Here is a 24,310-nt window from a genome sequence, read left to right on the forward strand (position 1 = left end):
GTCACGCCACACAGAGGGTATATTAAGGGGTATGAGTTACCTCTTTAAAGCTGTGGTGCTGGCAGTTGACAATGTTCCATCACGAAAAAGAAAAAACATTTGGAGAAACGTGCTCACCAGAGATAGAAAAAGTGAAATATTTAAAAAGGAAAAGCGAGCAGGGAGAGCACAAGGTTTTTGATAATATCTGATTTATCAAATCACAGCACCACTCTCACAGGCAAGTGAGCATAATGGAAGCATTATAAACAGCTGGAAGTGAGCCCTCAAGAGTTTGTGCCGCCAATACAAGGGTCTCATCACCAGATTCTGTCTCATTCCAGACAAGAAGAGGTTTTCTTCTCATCTTTAGGACACATGTTTTTCATTCTTAATATGATGGCCTTTCTAAGCATGTACTGTAGAGGAATGTTGTGTCATGTCTGCCTGTTCAAATGTTGTTTGTTTTGAAGTTGGCCACTGTAGGTACATTGCCAGTCGCAGATTACAACACCACTGTCTGTTGCGCCTCTAGTGCCAGGCCTTTCTGGTCTGTCATCAGCCTTCCCTTCTCATACAAATGCTTAAAAATCCATCTTTCACTGACAACTGCTGGGATTCATCCTCCCTTCTCCCATCCAGCTCTCCTCGCAGGCGCTGAGTCTCGCGCCCCGTTCTGCTGCCGACACCAGCGCACAAAGAAAATGTCCCACAGGCTCACCATTGCTCCAGGTGCAATCTGAATAGGTTATATTCAGGGCTGACTTTAGACACTTCGTACGAAACAGTGCGGGGTGGCATGCTTTCTGCTGTTAATTGTCCTCCTTCGTTTCGTTTAATCCACTTAAAGAAATGCGGATGAATTAAAGTGTTCATTATAGTTGTGTGCTGGACAATGCACTCTCACACCGCTCAACAGTAATGGCATCTGCCCCCTTTCTATTTTGGAAAAAAAAGCATGCCGTGATGTAGCTGGACAGTCCTGAAAGAGCGGAGGTTGTGTATTCACACCACACATGAAAGCTGTGGTTTATCTGATTCACACGTAACAAAGGTGAATTTCCTTACCTTTTTAAACTGTGGGACCTGTTCTGTCTGTAGTTCAGTATCTATTGACATGGGGAAACATAAAATAAAATGGCTGGTGTTCTTTCCTAAACATTCATAATAATGTAACTTCATCAATAATATTTTTATGAAATATCCTATATTTAAACATTACTATTTGCAATTTATATTTAACAAGCACTTCTGTTTTTTATGGTATATTTATATTAATCTGACTTCATTCAACTGTGTAATGGATTCAACACTAATTTTAAAATAATCTACTTAAAGCACAGAACGGATACATACCCAAAGTAGGTCATTCAAAGCCCATAAAGTAGTGACCAAAATAGCTTTACAAATCAATTAAATATACTGTATGAGGAGTAAAAAAGCATTTAATAAGTATTAGAAGCACCAGCTACATAGAAGCATCAAAGGAAATTCAAACAACTTAAGAAACAGTCAAGACTGAGCAAACACCTGGCAGATGACATTTAAAGCAGACAAATGCAGGGTGTTACATGCAGGTAGCAGAAACATAAAGGATAAACGGGAAACACTGAGCCTGTAGAAGCAACCAGTGAAAGACATAGATGTCTTTGTTCGACAGGTTGTTTTTCGTCTTCTAGACAACGCAGGCAAGCAATAGAAAGAAAGCAAATAAAATGTCATGGTACTGTATGTAGTTAAAAGACTAGAAGTTAACCTGTTAGTCTTGAACAGAGGAGACTAGGAAGGGACCTGGTTCTAATGTTCACAATCCTCAGAAGCACTGACTTAAACAACCCAGTGGACGTCTTCAGAATCAACAGTGACACACAAACCAGAGAACTAAGCATTTATCCCTGAGGACAGGAGATGCTTTTATACACAAAGAGTCTAGAACAAGCTATCCAGCCATGCTGTTGAAGCTGATGTCCTGGATTCCTTCAAGAAATGCCTCAATGGGACCCTTAGATTACTTAGCTATTGGCAACCAAGTGAATTAGATGGGTCGAATGGCCTCCTTCGGCTTGTAAGCTTTCTGATGTTTTTTATTGTTTTTATTTCCACGGGGTGAAATCGCAGCAGAGAGATGTGGACCTCCAAGGGTGTGTATTGAGTGATGTCATCATTTCCACGAGCACTGTGACATATCAACGTTCATATCTGCATACATTAACGGCAACATAAATCTGAATTACTGTGTCTTCAGCACTGCTGTTTAAGTGGGTTTTTTTTCTGATGATTGTTCTTAGATAATCATAAAAAGAAACAATGGCCCGTGTACAGAATACATTGCACGTTAAAGCTGATTATTTTCACTTAGTTCTTCTTGACTGTACTACGGTATTTTGCAACTACCTGTAAATGAAACGTTATTCCGGCTGTTTTATATACCCAGTATTTTTATGTGCAATATAAGGAATACTTTTTCCAACTCTGCCACTTATGCTTTTAAAATAGAAGTGAAATTGCTTGGTGAGAAGGGTTGGTATTTGCATTCATGCGTGTCAGCTTTCAAGCCATTTCCTTGTACAAAAACATTGGTTTCTCTGAGTGGAAAATGCACCCATCCATCAGCTATAAACAGTTTCAAAGCACTTTATAAACGTAGTGTGAAAAATGTACTTATCTTGCATTGACAAAATCCCAGTTGCTCTGGAATTGCTATTGTCCTAATACTTACAAGTCAATTTTAGCATCAGTTAACAATTTTACAGGATAGATAACTTCTAAAACATTATAAAATGACAGAATTTAAACAATAGTAACTTAGCATTTTTCCAGGCTGTTCATGACAGCTTAAAAACTAAAATGATGCTAATGTGCGTTCTGTTCAGTTTTACTTACTCATTGACAAATGTTTTATGCATGGAATAAAAATGCAAAATGTCTTTAATGGTGTGATAAAAGAGCACAACATATTTATCTTCAAATGATATTCTGTATAAATCTGAATTAGGAGTAATTTTAAGAACCTTTTAGACAGCAGCAGTTCCGATCTTTGCAGAACGCTGTGATAATGTTATTTAGCATTCAGTTTATGCCATAAATTCAGATCGTGAACCAAAGTGAAGCAGATTATCAATATTTATTCTCATTTATGCCGCCTGCACAGTACTTAGAAATCAAATTATTTAGAGACCATCATTGTTTCATTTTTGTTTCAATATAGGCACTGCCTATATGAAGAAATGGTGACATTATGCTGCTAATTTCACACCTGGCTTTTCAAATTGCCTGGAGCTGAGCAATTTTTAGTGTTTTTAGTGTCCAGGAGTGCACAGCTTCTTGGACAAATATTAGGTGATGTGTGTCATTAGGTAACATAATCAAAATATACCGTGACTCCTCCTTCACAGTAATTGAGGCAATTGGCAGCAGACTTCAATTTTTAAATCCATTCAGATGAAACATGAACAGGCCCTTTCTTTTGTCTTTTTAAGCTGCAGGGATAGAAACTATCTTGCACATATTAGGATGCTCACTGTGTTTAAGGCACTTCTAATCTCTTCATAGTACAGAAGGTATTAGTTACCGGGCAAAGTATTAAATTGTTAGCACAGTGAAGCCAACAAGCTGATATTTGAGAGCTTCAGGGGTTGCTCTTACTGCCGCTAAAAAGCTGATTAAGATGCTGGAATTACTATTGTATGTTTTTTTTTAAATAGGAATTCCATATAGAATGACAGACTTTACAGACCCACTTTGTTTAATGAAATTTCAGATGCTGTAAAACAAACACGACAATGATGTGTTACTGACCCCAAACAGGGTGTAGTACAATAGAGGGATACAATCATTTAAGCAGCACAAGTGTCATTAACAAAGCATATTAAAATTCGAGACACACACATACTGCAGACCAGCTAAGACATTAAGAATGTCTTACAGAGGCACGGTGGCGTATCCCATATCCCGATTGTTTCAAAACATTTTTTTTTAAAATCATGCTTCAAAGTGATTGTGTCGGAACAATATCCACCTTCCAGTGGGGGGAAGCTCCTGGGTCAGACCCCGTTCCCCCTCTCTCAACCCTGGGATGAGTATCCAGATCTGAGCTCCAGCACATACAATAACTTTCCTCATTAAGTACTATTAACTTTACCTTCATGTTGCCTCTCATTGTGTATTACAGTCCATATGCAGCCATCACATTTAAAACTTAAAAAAAAAACAAGCAAATGTAATGCCAGGTGTAAGAAATAGAAATGTCATATATATATATTGTATGTATATATTGCACTTTTTGTGCAAAAAAAAATAATGAAAGCAAATTCCAGTGGCATTCAGAAGACAATTGCACCTGAACTGACCAATGTATAATCATTTGAATGCTCAATGTCCTTAAGTATTTCGCATCCTATTTTATTATTTTTAAGAGTCGGCAATCACGGAACCAGACAATTCCATCAGGGAGACTTGTCAGCTACATAGCCTGTTAAGAACAGGTTGCCATGGTATCCAGGGTTGAAAAAAGCTACAGATTGGCATGAAAAAGCACGTCAACAATTGGCCTGTCACAGCATGCAAGCAAAGCTTGCTCAAAGACAGCACACCACAAGTTTTTCTTCCCCAGTTTGTACTACCCCATGCTGTTTAATAATATCCATTTACTGGTTGTGGGATTGATCTAGTGCAGTGTAAAACCCCACATCCAGAGAAGCTTTGCTTTTTTCTGTCGAAATTTCCTACAACAAATGTAACTGTGGCAATTAATTGACAAAGGCAATGGCTTTTCAAAAATAAAATGTTTAAATCATCAGCGATGTCAGTTTCCTGAGTATGCCAACACTGAAGGAGCTGTTGGAGATATCAGTTTAATATTAGCTAAAAACAGAAAGGACTGCAAGCTCGGCACACCAAAAAGGTGCAATCCGTGATAATATACTGCCTTGAAACACCTTAATAACAAACTCGCCCATTAATTTCCCCTTCCCTTGGACTTCTATATGAGCAGGGTTGGCTTCAAATCCTTTTAACTGCTCCTCCATCTGAGGAAATGGGTTTCTTCTCCTTAGAAATAACAAGGGAAAAGCATACTGTTGATTAACGTGCAGTAATTTGTAGATAAACACAAACACCTCTGTGTTTATAATACATATACGGTAACACTGAACAAGACAGGGATAAAAGGATTTACTATATATAAATAAAAAGATCCTTACGTAATTACACATTAAAAGCATATTCTTAGCTTATGAAGGTTAAATTGACGGATCACTTTATAAGTCAGGAAGCACTCTAAAAATTTCTAAGATTTTAACTATGATATTTTAGCTCATCATCCAAGTTTTATATGAATGGATATTTAAAGGATATATGTTGATATACAGTAAGTAATGTTTTTGAAACATTAAAATGGACCAAAAGGTAAGTGTGAAACAATGATATCACACACCCTACCTTTCAAAACAGTGTCTTTTATTGAAAGAAGGTTTTGCCAGATTCTTACAGTGTCCAGATGATGATCCGGCTGTAGTGCTGTCCAGGTCTGGATTTTCAGTGGAACCATTAGCATGCCCTGGCGAAATGTGGTGGGCTCATCAGCATATCAGTTATGGCGGGGGATGTGATTTAAGCCATTGTACATGCACAGCTGGCCATCTGTGAAAGAACTTTAACTCCTGGACAACGCCCATGCCAGTGAGATAGAAAGCCAGGGGATGACATCGTGTGTACTCCATCACTTCTCTCCTGGTCACTGTGAAAGTGGACACCTCCCTGTCCTTGATGAAATCTAACCTGAAGGCACATGTGTTCTTTCCTCCTTTGAAACACAGCCTTCAAGTCATGTTCATTCTTATAGTATGTGGTTTATAACTTTGCTTAGAGATTTTCACCTTTCCGAAAATTATAGATACCCTCTTGTCTTACTCTTACCATTTATTTCAGGCTTCCTTTTATACCAAGATATTTTGTCGAAACACTTCCCTGTTTTTGTTTTTTTAAGACAACTCCAAATCACGCCAGAAGTTTGCACTGAAAGAAAATCCTTCACAAACTGTCTCATTATGCAATATTTTCTGTAATGTGCAGATGAAATATTCTCTGGATGTAATACATTGTCTTCGTCATCGTTTACAACAAAAATGAAAGGAGTTTTTATGAAAACAAAAAACATTCAAGACTTTTTAGGTGTAAAAGCTATATTTGCTCAATGCAGCACAAAATCCTATCACGGAAAATTATATTTTAAATTTTTGTCTGATGTCTGAGTGGGAAAGGGATTCAGCTCCCGAGCTCTTTAACATTAACAATGCAGGGTATGTATAATTGCCTGGGTTCGCATACAACGAAAGAGAAAAAAGAGGACAAATCGCTGTTATTATTATACGAAAATGTTTCAAAAAGGGATTGTTAAAAACTTAAATATCTTTTAAAGAAAGAGGAAAATCAACCTTACAATTGAACCATTTTAATGGCAAGGGTTAAGGTCTGCACTAAAGGATTTTGGCAAGAATGAACATGAAAGAAAAAAGCTATTTCTACAAGAGAATGGTTCTTCAACATCATGTCTGACATAAACCGGAAGCAGATCCTGAAATTACCTGTCCTGTGTAATGACCTGTACCTGGTCAAATCTAAGCTGGTTATTTTAATTTTCAAATGAAAACATTATGTATGCTTTTAATGTTTTTTCATTGCCACAGCCCATGTACTTATTTTTTTCAATGGCTTCTGTTAGTCAGATATTTCAAATGTGTTTTAAAATTGGGCAACAGCCATTGATAAATAATTACTGCATTGTGAAAATGTGGCATTGTCCTATGACAATAGGTGAAAATTGTAACAAAATATTGTATTGACTAGACAGTCCGGCAAAATGTCTCATTCCCAGCAATCATCATGGATCTTTATATCTGACAAATAAATTCTTTGTGTTTGAACAAGTGTGGCTTATTTGGCATACACTTCACTCCTGTCTGGACACTACTTCTCCAAACCGTGAATTTGCTACGATTTGTTTAATCAAAGGTGTATTGATTTTCTGCAGGTTTTAGGTATTTCATCCCCTTAGTAAGCTCCTGTAATTTGCTCTGGACAGGCTGTAACCAAACTGTGCTAAGTGTTGTTGATTTCAGGCAAAAGTAAAGGGGGTAAATATGAATTAACAAGCCATAAACATTTTGCAGCTGCTGAGTCAATAAAACAGCTTTAGCCTTCTCTGGGAAAGCAAAAAAAATAAATACAAATAAATAAAATGCGAATGCCTGCTAACAAAGACTTTAAAGCAGAAGCAAGACTTCAATCTTTGCGCTTTGTGATTAAGAATTGATCTGTCTAAAAGCCTCAGATGCTCCTGAATCTCCCACAAGCCGCAGGATTGCAATGGCTCAGCAGGCGCTGGTGTTTGTTTGTTAAACTCCCATGATTCCAAGTAGATAATTGCCCTGTGAAATTCATTGCAGGAGCAGAGTCGGCTCTCTTGCATCCCAGCTGGCGGAGAACAGGTTTACAGACCTTTTACAGACAAATTTAGACAGAAGCAAACCTCACAGATTTCATCCAAAAGGTGTTTTGTTGTTGTGTTTTCAGGTGCTGCTCGGAAAAAAACGGCTCTCCAGAAGCTCATTACAGGGGTGAAGTTACAGTAGAGGTTTATTGGAGTCCTAGCAGACCTGACAACAGTGACATGGCTTAATATGTTGCAGTGGGTATTGGGGGAAAGCCTGAATCAATCCCCTGTGAATTTGTTCATCTGTTTCAATGCCTTCACAAGTTTCAAATCACCTATTAGATTTTGGAGTTGCAGCTGCAGGCTAATGCTTATTACAATCGAGAAGCCTGTTTTCTTTCCCCTTGGCCATGATAATTGTTCCATTAAACACAGTGGCAAGGATTTATACTTTTTTTTTTCTGTAACTAAACCTTGATGTTTAATTATGGAAAATCTATCAGATCTGTGTTTCTGGAAACCTGCCTAAAATTTCTCACAGCCGACTTCTACATGTGCAATTTGCACTGTTCTTGTTCACATAAAACTGGCAGTATTTCAAAAACAAGGCACAAAGCAGATGTATATTCATAGCTTGAAAATATCCCAAAATCTCAAGACAGGGGAATTATAGCCACTTAAATAGATCCTTGATGTTACTGGCATTTCCATGTTTTTGTTCATCGCACAAAAAGACTTTTAATATATATATAGATAGATTAAATACCTACCTAGAAGTCTTCTTCTTCATCTTTATGAAATATGTAAGTCATCTTTCAGAAACATAATGCCCAGCTGTAAAAGCACTGCACTTCCCATGTTTTGCATTGGAAATGTTTATTTTTACTTGTTGCTTTTGTCTACTAGATTTCCTTTTTTTGCATTAATATCTGCTTTCTTTTGATGAGTATAGTTACCCCTTCCTTTTCATTTTTTTTAGTTTTTTTGTTATAAAAGAATGACCCCACATTTTACACAAACTCAGATTCAGAGAAAACAACAACAATGATACTTGGCGATGTGGATAATAATGAATGACTTGCCGTATATACATATTATAAATATCACAACATATTAAAATATGTTTTAAAACATACAATTTTTAAAGAAAAGCTTCCACTGAATGGCTTTCACTGATGCAGTGGACTGTAGAAAAATCTCTGAAATCTTGTTGGCCTCAGAAAGGTTTCTTCAAAGCGCAATTCACAACCATCAGATAGTAGTGATGTGAAATGTCTGACATCTCATAAACTTAGTGAGCAAAGAGTTTGCCATAAGCAAAACACTTCTTCACTAAAAGTTGTAGCAGTTGCCCCATGAACTGCACAGCACTGCTTGTAGAGATGAAAGCACACAATAGCTCTGTGTCTGTTTATAACCAGTGCTGTCATCATGATGGCATTCACTGTCATACTACCACCTGAAATAAATCTTGGCAAGACTACTAGACTACTCACTGACTTGATGCAACATTTCAGAATGCATTGCATTGACTCCTTTCCCTACTTACCGTATCTAATGTTATTACTTTTTGATTATCACTGCCTGATAATTGATATCAGAATTGTATTTTATATAAATACCAGATTATTATATATTGTTTTGTGTATGAGATAGAAAAACTCCAGGTTTATCTGATGTTGATTGATTACGTATGTCTGCCCTTTAATCTTTAAAAACAGCGCCCAGACCCCAATGCAACAAATGAGCTTGCAAGGTTACTACTCTGGTTTGAGTTTAAATGAACAAGAAAACTATGACCAGTGAAACGTTTTAAATAGCAAGTTTTTCATTTTCAGCCATGAAGGCATGTTTCACACATACATTCTACTTTTCTTCATTCACAATTATGAACTATTTAGTCTGGATGATAAAATCCTAAATGGATTTTACACTTATTAAAAAATCACAAGTAGTGATTTTTCCAACCCTTCTGTATCCTTCCTTCTCTACATAATTGTCACTCACTCACAGACATGAAGGAGTTGTGTGTTTGTTTTAACATCTTGTGTTTACAAAAAATGCTTATCAGTTTACAACCAGAAGCTCGGTTCCCATGGGCTGAACTTGAGTAATGCTTCTAGAATGACGTTAGGTTTGCAGTCTGGATTTTGTGAGCAAACTCAGGAGAATATTGGAAAAACAGTATAAAAACGCTTTGTGCTTCAGTCTTTAGAAATGCCGGGGCAGTGTGGTGAATTATACCTTAAGAATCTTTGCTCTTTGTATTCTATATAATAAAATAATTTTTGTTCTTAATATCTACTGGCACTGTATTGTTTAAGGGTTATTATCTCCCTCTTTAGAACCTAATTACTTTGACTATAATAGCAAAATCTCAAGTTAGCAGCATTCATATTTTAAAAACAGTATTTATTTGAACAAAGACAGCTTTTGAGACTCATGCTTCATTCAAAAACTGTTCCGAAAATAAACCCAACTTTGATCAAACCTGATTATATTGATTTCAAAGCAACATATAAAATACATGACTAAAGCTAATGTATAAGGATTTTTATTTAAATACTCCCTAAAAATGTTAAAATATGACAATTTTGTAACAACAAATAAATCAAATAATTGAAGTGTGCATTTTTACTTTTAATGAACACAATATCTGATAGTCCAATACCAATTTGACTTAAGCAGGTTGGAGAGAAGAAATTAAATTGTGAATCAGTGGGATTTTTTTTAAATCCACAGCGATATCATCAAACGCAGGCTGCATGCCCCCTATTTATAATTATATAGCACATCTACAACATAAAAGCAAAACATTTCACAAACAAGTTACAAGGGCCTTGATTACAACAGAAAACATGCCCAGCGTGTGACAGCAACACATCAAGCTAAACAAGTTGTGAAACTGTATTGAATTTTATACAGACAGAGCCTCATTGAAAAATCACTTTAATAACAGTAAACAAAGAGGGGGGAGAGTAAGTTGTTTGAAAGTACCACACAAAAAGCAAATCTTGAAAGGATGCATTTTGACACTCACCCACACATACACTCATACTGTACATACATGCATATATAAGTATGTCAGGCATCCCTGTCCCTCTGATGTGGTAAACGTTCTAATCACCCTGTGTAGATTTACCCATAGATGGTATCTGCTTCATTTGTAAGGAAGAAATAAAGTCCTAAAGATGAATGAATTGGCCACTGTTAAGTTCAGCAGGCTGATAGCTGATTTATACCATCAAGCTCTGGAAGAGACCACTGGTAGCATCATAGCTTGAGGCACTGCTAGTGTCCTTCACCTTGCTTCAGTAATAACTTGACTTACTTGATCGAACTAGGAAAATCATTAATTTTCTTACATCTAGAAAAATGAACAAAAACAAAACTCTTGTAACATCACATGGAAAACACAAATTAATATACAATATTAGATTAAACATAATTATTAAAGAGTCTTGAGAGATAGGGAAATGCTTTTATCCATTTTGACTGGGGCAAACTAACCAGTATGTTTAATCAAATGCTATTCATCATAGTTTCAGATCACATTGATTTTTTTTCTCCTTCAGTTGTGTTTTAAGGCCTGAATGACACTGAGAAAAAAAAATGGATTTTAAAGTGAGAAATATTGAATGAACCCTGACTTTAAAACACATGACAGTGTGCAACTACTCCCATCCTCACTGATTTAACCTCACAGCTGAAAGTGACTTCTGTCAAATTGAGATGGACTTAAATTACAGTTAATGAAACTTTTTACAACTTTATTATAAATGAACCAAAATACAGCAGGTTTTACATTACACATCACGTATGTATTGAATTATACATAAAACACAATTGTCAGAGGTGACTCAGCAGAGCAGAGAATTTAAATGTCAGAAAAATTACATAGAAACCTTCCTCTCATTAAGGATTTCAACTTCTACAATGCTAAAATATCTAATCGTTTTCTAAACATATCATGTTCATGTCCCCACAAACGAGTTCTGAGGTTTGTCTATATATGTGTGATTTGACTTTAGAAATCACCTTCTGAAAGTACCTGTATCTTCTGCATTTTAATTTAAAGAAAGATTTGGGCTTTGAAAGGCCAACATGCTCTGCGTTTCTCTGTAATCTTTCTGTGAGAAAGAACATCCCCTTACTGGCTCTGTGGTTTTCACAGAACCAAACAGACAGACAACATACAATTAAATCTTTAATTAGGAGCGCTGGGTATTCTTTTGTGGGTTATTGGCTAGACAAGGCTGTGAATAAAGCATTTCAATATGTTAATACTTCTTTTTATGATGGGATTTTCCTTTTGAGCAGGCCAGTCTTGCATTATGTGGTTTTAAGGTGGGAAAATGAGGCAGACTAGTTCAGTAAGTTAAGAGCTGTATTTACTACACTTTAAAAGAAAGAATGAATAAGTATAGTCAAAGTAGGAACATTGTCAGATGTCACTGAATAACCAATACCTTCTTTTATGCTTTTTCATGGTGTTTATTTGCTCTCTTGTATCTTATTGTAAAATGATTCTTATGGTCAGCTTAAAAACACTGAAATACTACATAAACCGTACATCTCAAAGCAGAGTTAAACCAGTTTAATCTTCATGTGTCTTTTATTATCTTGTGGAGATCACTGCTTAAAATAAATAATCTTCTGTAGAGGTTTATGTAGTTTATGCATAATGTTAAATTTAAATATTGTCAGTATTCATTATACACCATGAAAGCACTTCTGTGATGTAGATTGCAAGTAACATATGACAAACAGCCAAATATAAAAAAATAAATAAATACAGTATATCATCAAATATGCTTGATCAAATCAGTGTTATGCAAATGTTAAAATGAAAGATATGCATGCCAGCAGATCCATCTGGAATATTGAAAAAATAGACTAAAATACACCACAGTGCAAAAGTCTTTGACATTTTGCATTGTCCTGCTCTTTAAGCTCACTCCACTGTTCTTTGTTCAGAAACAATTCTACGGCAATCTTCTACAAACATTTTAGCCTTTTCATCAAAATCTAAGTTTATCCTGTTTGGTTAGACTTACAGTATGTAATACACAAAGTACCAGTTTAACTTAATGGATGCGAAGAGAATGAGGAATTTAGGACAATGAGTCAATTAGATTTGATTGATTAATGTGATGTAATGTGAAATCATATTGGCTGCTTATGTATAGTTTGTCGGGAGCTGTTGTTATTATTGTTCTGGAGTTTCTGATCATTGACCATCAACCATCACTTCATGACAGGATTCTTCCACCCAGACTAAACTGTATTATTAACAAAGCCATTGTAACAGTAGAAACTGGTGGTGGAGGCTTTGATTAAACGGTTGTTTCTCCTAACTAACTGATATACCGTAACTCCCGATTGTGTTTAAGACATCCGAGTCCTTTGCACAGAACTCTACATTTTGGATTGCATTTTCTAGTTCTTGTAGATATGCTTTGTGGGGTCAATAGGTTTCCTGCCAGACTGCACGCTAATCTTTTGTTCATGAGTCATTCAGGCCCTAAGGAACGAAATGCTGCATATCACAAGAGGGAAGACAGACAAAAGTTTGGCAGCGTGTCTTCATGGATTCAAGTCCTTTTCTCCTGAAGCAGAAGTACATGCTGCAGTGAGGCTATGTGTGCATGGTGTGTGATTGGGAAAACAGTTCCTGGGATGTGATCCTTGTGCTGCCAAACAATGGAAATGTAGGAATTGCTTGGTCTGGAACAGACATTAGCCAAGAATAAGCATGAGACAGAAGCGTGCATTCATTTTTGGTTTTGTTCTATGGCCAGTGTTGTCTGTGAGGTTGTTTACAAACAGAAGCTTCAAGTTTCAGATAAACTTGTGTGTACACAGAACCTCAGCACAAGTGTAAATGACAGCAGCATGGGATTTCCTAAGTGGCATGCTTGTGTTCTCTCCACTGTGGATGTAGTAGCAAGTCACATTGACAAACAGCAGATAAGCCTGAACAAGCCCATGAGGCTCACACTTTAATTCAATGTTTACCCAAGTCAACAAACCCTTGAGTGTTTCTTCCTCTCTGATCTCTTCATGAGCCTTCAGTTTGCATCATTCGTTTATCTGACAGCACAAAAGCAAACTCTAAGAGAAGATAACATCTAGAAATCGAAGTCTTGGACATACAGACAGAAGGTTTGGAAGACTTGTAGTTTGATCATTTTCATTGCAGGAGATCTGTTGCATTGCTACAACATTTTAAGGCCACTCGCTCTGATTGCACAACAGGAAAACATCAAGAAGCCCTCCTCACTGTGCCAGAAGGCTTATTACCAATTAAGTTGTTTTCTTTATTTTATTTTGGTGTATCAGATTCAATCCTCAGTTTGAAAAACGTTGGCTGGGGTGGCTAGGGAGCAGAGTGGTGGTGGCTCTTTGGCTAAGGATCTGTGCCTGTGACTAGAAGGTTGCTGGTTCAAATCCTGTGGTTGGCAGAGGACTCCTACTCTGTTGGGCCCCTAAGCAAGGCCCTTACCCCCAATTGCTCCAGGGGTGCTGTATAAATAGCTGACCCTGTGCTCTGACCCCAAGCTTTTCTCTCCCTGCCTGTATGTTCCATGGAGAGCAAGTTAGGGTATGCAAAAAGACAAATTCCTAATTCAAGAAATTGTATATGGCCGGTAAAGTGATCTTATCTTATCTCTTATGGCCTGTTAACACCCAAATACAGCGCTGGTTGCAGATCAGCACCAATTGTTCAGTGATACACCAGTGATATACATACATATACGTATGTATAAAAAACAGCCCAAAACAAAACACATCTTCCTTGGTTCATGGAGTTTGAATCCAGAAATAGCTGTAAGAGAGAATAACTGAATTGTTAAATCAGACCCTCCGTATTAGAGCTGTGGTATAACTTGGCAATAGCAGAGAAAAATGAAGTTGAACAGTAAAATAATGGAAAAAGTGTGGCAAGTGGTATTTAACAACCAATATTGAAACAAATCAAACATATGGTATCACAGTGGGACAATATGCAAGTTTTATTGTTGATTGTCCTTGAGGAACAGTAAAAGCAAAGATTATCCTTATTATGCCAGTTAACTATGGTCCAAGATCAAACCAGGCAATATCAGTACAAGGCAGACATAAAGGGTTTTGAGTTACTACCTTTAAACTCTTCTTCTGGATGTATGATTTCATCTTCATAGCATTTTGCTGAATGAATGTAAGAGTGTCATTGACATATAGTCCATCTGTACAATTCATCCACATCTCATTTAAAAAAATATTTCATTTTTTAAACAAAGGAAAACATGCAGAGCTTGTGAGTTTATGTCATTAACAAAGATAAACCATAGAGGTCTGAACTGGACACAATGTATGAATAGATGTCATAGTCACATAGCCTTTCTTCTCATGGCTGCAACACCTCATAGTTGAATTTAAGCACACTGCTCTCAACATGATGACGATGTTACAATGATTTCAGTGAAAATGTGCTACAGAATTCCTTACAAAAGGACTCAGTGGACAATATCAAATTCTGGTTTTATTGTGAAAAGACCTAAGAAATTTATTTTCAGCATTAAAACCATATTCTAGTGGTTCTGGACAGTCTTTCTGGGGTTATTTGGTACAGCTAAAATATCTTTCTGTGTAGAAACTGTGATTATTGAACTCAACTAATACATTTTGTTGCTAAACCTGGACTGCTTTCTCTCAACTTGCAGTGAAGTGTTTGTACAACTTAGTAATTAAATTGATAAATGGAAAGCAATTATAAAGGGAAAAAGACGTCCACATAGTTTAAATGCACATAGCATTGTTTTAATTATAAAGTAAGATATATAATCACATTTAAAAGTGAGCCACAAATATGTTTGTATTTATATAACAGGTTGATGACGGAACTTTTTTTTGTACTTGCTGAAGACAATTAGTTGAGGATAATTTTAAGAAGGGGATGTATTTTACTTTGTAAAACAATACGTATATTAAAGATGAAGGTGCTCATTATGTTGAAGTGATGGTTTCTGGCCACACCTTACACCTCAGATTTCAGCAAGGAGAGAACAACTTGATTGTTAAGGGTTTTCCCTGTTTCTGCCTCGAAAAAAAACCCAGCCCATCAATGTTCTTGTGCTCTTATCTTATGACAAAGGAATTCATAACACTAAAACTTAATGCCAGACGAAAATGACTCTTCAGAGACAGGTTAATTGATATTTTCCTGCTCTGAGCGTAAATACAGAGGGTTTTGGTGTCCACACATTGATTTCTCTTTCCGAGGTGATGCAACACATTATACTACTAGTGGAAAAACATGACTCCTGTTCACTGTTTTCTGTTTCATGAATGTCACACGGTCTTTTTTAAATAAAACTCAATTGTTAGGATATTATGTTTAAAATCAAATTTAGACAATCACACTGTAATACTTCCATGCAAGAGAGATGCAATCAAAATCAGCTGTCTTTTCATTCTGTAGGCTGAAAACATCTTTGCAAACACAAAACTATGGGAAAGAAATATACTATATATATATGGTATATTACATGATTTATTCTAATTAAAATGCAGCAAATGCTAGTGCTTCAATTGCACTGTCTTTTGTTATATATTCAAAATAAATCATTAATATAACTTATATAATATATAATATACAATACTTCGGCATACTTTTGTAGTTCATAAAACTGGGATACAAAACTAAATAATAGAAAAAGAAATACCAGTTATCAGAAATAATTAACTTGTCATTCACACTGGGGTCATCAGTAAAGTGTGTAAAATTACCAATACATAAATACTTTCTCCATTTCAGATCAGAGCTGCCAAAGCAAGATTTACTAGGGTGATGGACTTCCGTATCTTGTATCTTCATGCATTATTATTCTGTTTGAGAGTCACCGGAAAATACATTTTAGATGGAAAAATACAGAGTATGTGTAAGAATCAGAATTTGCATTCAAAAACTCTTGGTAAGAATGTAGTAGGAAAACTCTGAATATTTAAATCAATAAGTTGTTTTTTGTTGTTCTTGGTGTTAGTTTTTCCTGTCTTTTAATTGTGGTGGCATTTCTAAATTTTAAGAAAGTTTTCTCTGGGCTACAATAAAAACAAGATGAAGTAATTCCCTCAAATAAATGTTTTGTTTGTAGTTTTCGACTGAGTATTCTTCACATGAAATATAAAATAATTTGCCTAGCAAGAAATGTTTGAATGTAACTTTTAAATGAAATGCAAAATGGACATTTATTATTAAATGACACTGAATAATTAGCAAGACTACCTCTAACTCACAGGTCAAATTCTAAATGTAATCATAAGTTTCCTTGCTCTAGCTAAGCCAGAGCTCATAACACACATCACACACATCAGAGCCTCTAACTAATATTGCTTCTTTCATGATATCTTGAATACCAATTAAGTTTTAAAAACTCAGGCTTTATTAAAATATATATACACATATCTGTAGGTGTGTGCTACAGTCATGCTTCCAATCACATATTATTCACAGAGGAATTTCAGTTTGCCCTTGTTAGGCCATAACAGCGAAACTCAGTTCCCTGACATTTTCCCTACTGGCAAAGTTAGAAGACTTGTCAGCAGGAAATGACAAACTGATAATGAGTAGAGGTAATATATTTATAAAATGATTGTCTAAGAAAATGAGTCTCGTCTTCAGTTTCAACACTGCTCGAGGCAGAACAATCTCTATCTGTACAGACACATAAAAGGTGGATGGAAATCTAACAAGCTCAGCAACTAATCCTGATATGTTTAACAAGCAACTCAATGAGAAAGATAGATAAATAATACGAGACCTTTTAGTAGATCCAATTTATGAAACATTAACTGGGGGGGCACAATGGAGTAATTAGTTGTGTCTCACATTTAATGTTACTAGACACTAGTACACTGGATGAAAAACTTTTCTTTGCGGCCTGATTCTTTAGTCACCGGCTAATAATTTCCTATTGTGCTGTCGCACTTGTATGGGGGAGAGGGTGGTCTGAAAACCACTGGAGTAACCGTGATGTCTGGTGATGCTCGGGTACAACACAGTGTTTATGTACTCCCCAAAGTGTATCAAAGCTCAGATCCACAGAAATAAAAGAAAAGTCAAACAAAACAAGCATTAGACTGCATAAAATAAAGTATGGACAAGGGAAACAGGTGAGGCATTGTTTAGGTAGTTGAGGTAGATCGATATCTCTGCTTGCCAGCCCGGAATCCTGCCTGCACTCCTCAAGCACTGTGCTGATCATCTTACAGCCTGTAGACAGACTGTCGCCTCAACTCAACTGACAGACAACCTACTTCACCCCAGACATGAAAAAAAAATTATACCCATCTTCATTCTTTGCAGCTCAGAGGGAAAAGTGTGAAAGATTCCAAAATTTTTAAAAGCATTTGTTTTTCTGGAATGGAGAATGACAATGAAAAGCTGTTTGTTTCAGAGGTTTGACGATGACATTAAGCATTGTTTGTTTTGTCATTCGAGAATAATCCATTACACTTTCAATACAGAGTAGGAGCTTGAGGGGGGTGGAGGAAGAAAAGCTTTATTTAAACAATTGCATGCAATCTGATTTTAGGATAATTAGTTTCAGATACAAAAAAATATGAGAGTTCTGTCTGGATTCCTGCAGATTCATGTGACACATTGTTAAAATTTCTAGCAAATCACGCAGGTGTTTAACAAATTACTTGGAGTCTGCGAACACATGACTTGAATGCATTAAAAACTCGATCTGCAAAGTTCTGATAATCACCTGAAATTTTACAGGTCACTGAATGAGCAGCTTTTCAGAAGATAAGCACGCCGTAGAAAGAGGAAAGCACATTGTCAGAGCATGGGTGCAATGTGTTCGGAAGTGCCTACTGGAAAATGTGAGAATTTGCCTAAGTTGTGTAAACAATCACTTACAACGTGCTATTGTTTCAAAGCGGGTTTCATTTATTAAACAAATAACAAACTAAAAAAAAATAGATCCACTTTCATAAGGACAACATGAAACTCTGGGAAATTATTTACATTTATAAAATATAGGTGACATAAGCTAGGGATGAAGTGTCTGCTATTACAAAAGAGCAAGAGTTTACCATCAATAAATCTGAAAATAACATTCCAGTTTATAGGAACTACTAATTTTGATAAAAGATTTTAGCAAATGGATAATTACTAAAGCCAATATAATATGGGGAAGAGGAAAGGCTAATATTTACTTTTTAAGGACAAGAGTAATTAGAAGAGGTTAAAGGTTATCTGGGTTCCCTGATGCATCTCAGAGCACAAGTGCACCATTCCTCTACTGGGGAGACAATGTCAAAGCTAGATTGCAACCTTTTTCTTTCCTTTTTTGATCAGCCCTTTTTTGTCGTGGAAATGTAATTTACCTGTCAGATTCAAATCTTTTATATAATGCTCACGTTCAGTTTTACAGACAGGTATACGGACAACATGTCCCCTATAGGAACAAAATAGAAGGAGCTCCAGGAGGAGCCCTTATGTACACATCCAAGACAATGAGAGGAGAATGATCCACATTTAAGGTAATTCAATCATGCATCAGCCTTCTGTGATTTGTCCTGGGTCAGGGGACCCCATTGAAAACAAGCTGATGCCTTTCATGGGTGTGTAGTTATTTTTTTTTAAAGAAGTGGCGCAGGGGTGTGTGGGCAGATATTCTTTATGTTTCAGCTTGTGTTGTCATGAGGAGATCAGGGCCTGAGTGGCTGGATCGCTCATTCCCCTCTATATGAGAAGTAAAAATACTGCAGTACTCTCGTGTTGTCGATGGGTTGAAGGGATTTGGAAATGTGTTGTATTCCCCTGAGTCCCTTTATGTTTACAGCATAAACCCAGAGTTGTGAAAACAGAACACTAGATAAGCTTAAAACCTTCCATAACGGTCATGAGGACATTTGTAAACATTGCGACACTGGAACAACTTCCCCTCTTGTACACTTAACGGATTTCTTTTTATGATGCCAATGATTTATTTTAATATGAGAAGCAGTATAAATCGTCAGCTTTTGTGTGTCTAATTATTTATTATTTTTGTGCTAGCTATGTTGACACAATTTTGGCTCCTGGAAACTGACTTTATTCACATATTGGACATAGTCACGTAAGTCAGCAGACTCAAAACAGATGGAATATCTTTGTTTTGTTATCTTGTCACAAACCAGTATAAATTCACTTGGTGCCAAACATTTTGGTTGAGGTTCATTAATATATACATAACATTACCTATATGTTAACAATAGGATATACAGTTGTTGTTGTTGTTGTTGTTGTTGTTGTTAATAGTATTAACAACACTTTTTCTAAAGTCTGTTGTCGTCTTCTGAACAAAAAAACAGTCAACTGAAAACTGAAAAGTGTAACTGAAAAATTGTTATAAACGTAATTTTTCCAAGATGGGAAAGCTTGTGAAATCGTAACTAAACTACACTCTTTGGTTAAAATATTAATTCTTCATGGAAAAAATCAAAAGGTTGTCCCACAAACAGTGAATTATGTTGGTCTCAGAGTGCTGGCACAAAATCAGTGTACTGGGCTGTGATATGACATGATAATCTTTCATGTCTAGGTTTAATGCACACCTTCTTGGTGGATCTGTAAAATAGCTGTTAAGCCCTCAGATTTAAGTCTATGTAAAATACCCTTGAAAAGTTAAAGAATACCACTTGGTTTAGCATGAGATTTCAAGCTCGTGTTCACTATGCTTATGTTAAACGCGCACTTGCAATCCGATGTTTTGAACCTTATGGATTTAGTTATCAGACCACCTAAAAAAATTAAATCTTCGATTCGCTGATCCGTTCCCGAACTTTCAGCATCCTTGCAAACCCTGTCCTGACAGTTCCACGCAGCGTGCAGCCGGTCCACACAGAATATCACTCCAGGAGGACTCGCCGTGAGTTACACACTCGTGGTGCGTACAACAAAACTTCTGCAGAACTAAAGACTTGTAGGAGGGAGTGTGTATGCGCCATTTTTAGGACAGAGGAGGTGGAGATTCGGGAAGAAAGGATCAGGCAGATAATAAATTACTCAATGACTATTTTTATCAAGATTAGATTATTACCTTCCAAACAACCACTTTCGATCCCAGTGTTCGTACCCGATCCCACACGTAATACAGTATAGATGCTCTATTTCTGTAATCTCAGTGTGCTGTTCTATTTAAAAGATGCACTATTGATTAGTTTGAAAGTATAATTTATCCCTTGTCTGCCAGCTCCTATTAGAACTTAATTCTTATTAACGCGCGGTGTTGAGATATAAATTGCACAATCCTGTACATGCTTGTAGACGAGCATTTAAGAGGAATCATTGCACTGAGACTAGTTAAAAAAGCGCTACCGGAAGAAACTGAGGGCATGTTCGAAAAATAATCTCAACTATTACATGTCTTTTGGTATAGTACGCATTTCTTTTAGTTTTAGTATAAAACTAACCTGGAACCAAATGTTCCATTATATATGTTAATTCACACAGTAAAAATGTGAACCACTATTACAAACGTGGAAATTTCGTTTCCACTGTATTTCATCTATAAATATGAAACATGTTATCTCATACAATACGGTAACTGCCACAATGGGTGATGTCTTTTAAATTGATTTGAAAATCTAAAAATGTGTATTTGGAACAAATTAATAATATCAACGATTATGATGGTAATTCTAATGTCGTAAAACGGCAAATGTTACGTCATGATACAGCTAAATTGAAAAAGTGGCTGAAATTGAAATTATTTGTTAATGGATTTTAATAATATTCAAAGGGTCGCATAATAATTAAGTATGTTGATTTGAGACACCAAGTTCATTGATATTCATTAAAAATAATTGTTTGCTCTATTTTTCCACTGTTGTTAAAGCTATTACTACAAGGCTCCCAATAATATGACTGCAACTAATGTTTTCAGGCCTTCGTCTCCAGGAGCAACATGTGCTTGGGTGATACCAGCGCGGACACCCCAAGCCTTTTAACTTTCGGACTCTGTTGCACAGATCTGCAGGACAGCTTCCTAACGCTCTCTGCCTCGATTTGGCCGGCTTCCCCTGCTACACGCGCGCATCTCCCTTCCTTCGTGAAATAAAGCAATTTCGCACTACGTCTGTCATAATATGGTTTTAATGCCTTCATTCATCATTTTGCCTCACCGCTTGAGTAATGACACGACAAGCTTACAGCCACGGGCCCGGCCTGGCATAGAGTTTATTTCCGCCTCCTGAGGACGGACTTGAAAACTTCTTTGCATGTACGCCTGCAATTCGCGTTGAAGATACATCATCAAACTTCTTTTACCCACTGATCTCCAGCCTAAAAGGCAATTTAGTCTAAATTTCTGCATCATGTTAAGATGAAGAGGGCCCTCTTCATGGTCTTGGGGCTCAGTCAATAGCTAAGCGTAAAAAAAGCTCTCTCCTCTTTCCGAGGGTCACTGGTTGCTGTAAACAAGGGTTCTCCTTTCAACGAAGATGAATGAGTTGCACTGAACTGTCTGTCCGCGCAGGGATATAGCATTATTATTATTGAGCCTTCATTGTGTAATGAATACCTACGAATGTACAATATCTCCTGCTCATGGTTATTAAGACCAAGCGGGATGTGCTAATATCATTTGCATTATTTTGATCTAAGAGGGGTTGTAAGTTGCCCACATATCTGCTTTTAAACTGTTTCTAATAACGTTTACGCACTATCAGCAGCTGATAAAGCAACAGCGCTGCTCATGGTCTCGAACCCTTGGAGAACATCATTGGCGATCGCAAATAGAGAGATTCGTTTTGTCTTTAGATACGTAAAAAAATAAATACAACGGCTCACGCCTCCATCCTTAAACATAATTCATCACCATTCTAGGCATCAGAAGGGTTTGTAGATTTAAATTTTACTACGAGTGGAGAAAGATATATATATATACAATTAGTCAATCTTTGATGTGGACCGATAAATCTCATCGAGTGTGGTTGTTCAAAAGATCAAGTTAAGTATTTAAATATTTCCTCTTAAAAAAAAAGATCTTCATCAGCTTTAAGAGGCAGATAAAAACCAAAATAGGACAAATTAATATACTTCATTACAGAGCCTCAGAAATATTCATTACACGTTTATATTATGCAGGACAGTTATAATATATATATATATTTAAATAAAATTGCACTTCTTTTATCTGAGAGCCGCTTCCGCTTATCAGTCGTCCTCGGGCTGTTTCAGTGACCTTAAAGTCAATTTACATTTCAGTTTAGTTTTGTAATACAGCAAAGGTACGCGAAATAATTTTAGAGCGTGTCTCCCTCCGACTTAAGGAAAACTTTCCGGAGCGATTGTCTATTTTGTGATCTATTTTGTCCCAATACAGACCCGCACGCGAATGGATAATGCTTGTTTTAATTGAGCATCTTTTAACGTTTGTGAAGCCAGTTTCAAATACATTTTTAATAAATTCGTAGCGAACCTTAACCTTCTATCAAGAGAAGAATAGATTTAGCTTAAATATGAGCCTAAATGTTTAATAGACTTAGTAGTCTATTTTAATAGTGGTCTTTTTAGAATATGTTAATTCCATCTTTACGCTAATCAGTTTCACACTCAGCTTAAAAGTGATGTTTTGTCTAAGGTCTGTCAGACGGTGCTGCACCTGGGTGCCTACTTTATATACCTGCTAATTCTGACGTCAGAATACTATTAATTCGTGAAACACCGCCACTTGTATTATCGTTAAGGTATAATCAATGAAACTAATAAACTACAGATATGAAACACGTGAGAAGATATTTGAAAAGCAAACATTTCTTACTGTCATGAGCTAGCATCATAGGATACTCCATGTATAACCCCTTATTATAAAGAATTATAAAGGCAAGATAAAAAAAAACAACTTATTATTGTCCGACCAGAACGGATAAAACACATCCAGATTCCAAATTCGAATTCCAAAGCAGTAGTATTCATGCTATTGCGGAACACGCCAGATAATCCAACAGATTCAAAATTCAGTTCTAGCAAATAACGTTCTATTATTATCGCTTTTACAATTGTGCCCTTGGTGTATAATCGTGAAAACTGATATGAATATCCACCGCGTGCACTTGTTTATATATCATGAAATCGTGTCAAACAAGGACAGGCGAGGACCAAGGTAGGCTACATCAACGAGTCCAAAAAGTTCGTATGTAGCCAAATTCCCCAAACACAAGTATTCGCCAAAGACTCGGTCATATTTCACTAAACACGGGCTTTCTTTTTTATATGTAAAATAAAATATTTCTGTTAAAATATTATTATTATATCGGAATGATGAATCTATTTTAAAACTGCGTCCTTTTATCTAATGGGAATATATCGAATTCCAACATTTTTGCGGAGATGAGTTTTTCCAATTACTGCGAGGTTTGGAAAAAAACCCGAGGATTTTCACTATAGCAGTTGGGACGTGCCGCGCTGGTTTATAGTGAAGGGGTAAACTAAGAAAAACACACGGATAAGCTTTAACCGGTGAATAATAGTTATGTAATGAGTTGGGACAGAGTGGTTTAAAATGCGAAGACTGTTGCATTCTGAAGTTTTAAAACATGGACACATTATAGGAAAGACACGTGATAAAGTGCTATTAACAGCACAACTTACCAGGTACGGGCCAATGAGAGTCACCATTCTAAATCTCACCCTGCTCGTATATAAATATCAACACGAATTCCTTTCTGCTATGATGAAAACAAAACAAAAAACAATATTGCACGACTTACACCATATCAATGTCTTCTTATCAACAGATCAAAAAAAAAATAACGCGTTAACTTCGCCTGCGTTCACGCACCAATGCGGCCTCGTACATCACCTTTGTGATCCGCTTGATGGCTGGCTAAACCAGAGACTAAAAATAAAGATCACACTCA

This window comes from Atractosteus spatula, chromosome 9, assembly GCF_055471065.1.
Source record: "Atractosteus spatula isolate fAtrSpa1 chromosome 9, fAtrSpa1.hap1, whole genome shotgun sequence".
NCBI lineage: Eukaryota > Metazoa > Chordata > Actinopteri > Semionotiformes > Lepisosteidae > Atractosteus > Atractosteus spatula.